This window comes from Fukomys damarensis, unplaced genomic scaffold, assembly GCF_012274545.1.
Source record: "Fukomys damarensis isolate Sample0158 unplaced genomic scaffold, DMR_v1.0_HiC HiC_scaffold_14, whole genome shotgun sequence".
In the NCBI taxonomy this organism is placed as follows: Eukaryota; Metazoa; Chordata; class Mammalia; order Rodentia; family Bathyergidae; genus Fukomys; species Fukomys damarensis.
Genome location: NW_022900926.1, coordinates 59,667,659 through 59,669,517, shown reverse-complemented (window position 1 = coordinate 59,669,517; position 1,859 = coordinate 59,667,659).

Sequence of the window (1,859 nt, the reverse complement as noted above, 5' to 3'; positions counted from 1 at the left end):
CTCAGCGGTTCAGTGGCCTGCCTTGCAAACGCAAGGACCCGAGGTCAATCCCCAGTACCAAAAACAAAAAACAAAAAACAAAAAACAAAAAAAGGATCTCCAATTCCCAAAGCTGGCATGGTGGTGCATGCCTGTAATCCCAGCACTTTGGAGGCAGAGGCAGGAGGATCGCTGTGAGTTCGAGACCAGCCTGGGCTACATGGTGAGTTCCAGATCAGTGTCAACTACATAGAGAGACTCTCCTAAAAAAATAAAAAAAAGAAAAAAGAAAAAAAGAATGTCCAATTCTCAAATGTTTCAAAATAAATGAAATGTGGAAACTGTGACACCACTGTAATAATTGTTCCAAATAGGGATAATATTGATGATGCATTTGGTAATAATTGAACAATTTTACACACACTCAAAAGAGTTTGGTTTATTTCTAAGGACTGTTACTTTAAGGGAATAATAAGTGAAGGATGCATAATCCTCATGAGATATATGATGTGGAGGACTGCATAATCCTCATGAGACATAGAAAGGGGTTAGTGTTAGGCCACCGGCGAACAGAAAGCATAATTTTATTTTCTAAGTTGCTAAAGTCCCTATGTTCCACAGCATTTTATTTCTGACCCTAAAGTCAGAGATTGCATGTTGTGTATGTGTAAATTTTTCTGTTTCTAGTATCTTTCTATTCTCCCTGAAACACAGTTTTCATTCCTGCCAATTGCCTGCTGAAGACCCAGGAGATTTAATTATAATGGCCTGGTTCCTTCTATTTAATGAGATGCTTTATTTGTGTCATATAATTGTTTTGGTTAATAGATAGAATAGAATGACTAAGTGCTCAGCAGTTTGAATCTTTTTTACAGGATGATGAGTATATCACAAAGAAAGTTGCCTTATAAGTTTAAACTTTGAAGACAGGAGAAGAACATTTATGAAACTAGACTTGTGGAGTGAGGAATGAAGAAAGATTGATTAATTGGTATATAATTAAGTTATATTTATATAGGAATGAAATAGGTGTGCTGTTGTACTGTAGGGTGAGTATACAGAACAAAAATGTGTAGTACATTTAAAAAAGCTGAAAGAAACAATTTAGAATATTTTCATCATAAAGAAGTGGTAAATGAGATAGGTATGATTAAACTGGTTAAAATTGTGCAATATGTATATATATATATATATTGCATCCCATGGTACCCCGATGATATTTGCAACACTTATGATGTTAAGTATCAGCTAACTGCAAATTTAATTTAAATTTTAAAATATTTATGCAACTACAAATTCCAAAGGGATACATTGAAGGTTATACCCAAGAATGACCTAGACAGACTATAGGTGTTCATAGTGTGTGTAGTTTGCCAAGTGATGTTCTCTGACAAGTACAGCAAAAAGCACAGTCACTTTCAAAGATCTTATTAACATTTCCAAAAGTCTTTCAAAGCTGTAAGTCATTGAAGTTGATTTTAAAAGGAAGAGGAATTTCCATTTTTATAAAGAGTACTTATAAGTTATGATATTGGTTTCCTCCTGGTTACAATTTATATTTATTTATATTGTACTTTCATGTTTCACATCATGGCATCCCTATTTACTTGCATATTATTTCTTAGGGAAGTATTTCAGATATTTCTAAAGAACTTATGAAGAATAGTGCTAAAATATGAAAAATTATATGTAAGAATTATATGAATTATAAAATTATTCCCATCTTTTCTATGAGCAATCAGGGTATTTCTCCATATTTGATAATACCCTTTTTTGTCTTTTATTTGGTTACCTTATCATAACATTCAGAATTATTTCAATGTTGTATAGCTTATGTCTACAAGTTATATACCTCACTTACCATTTAATGGGCTACATTA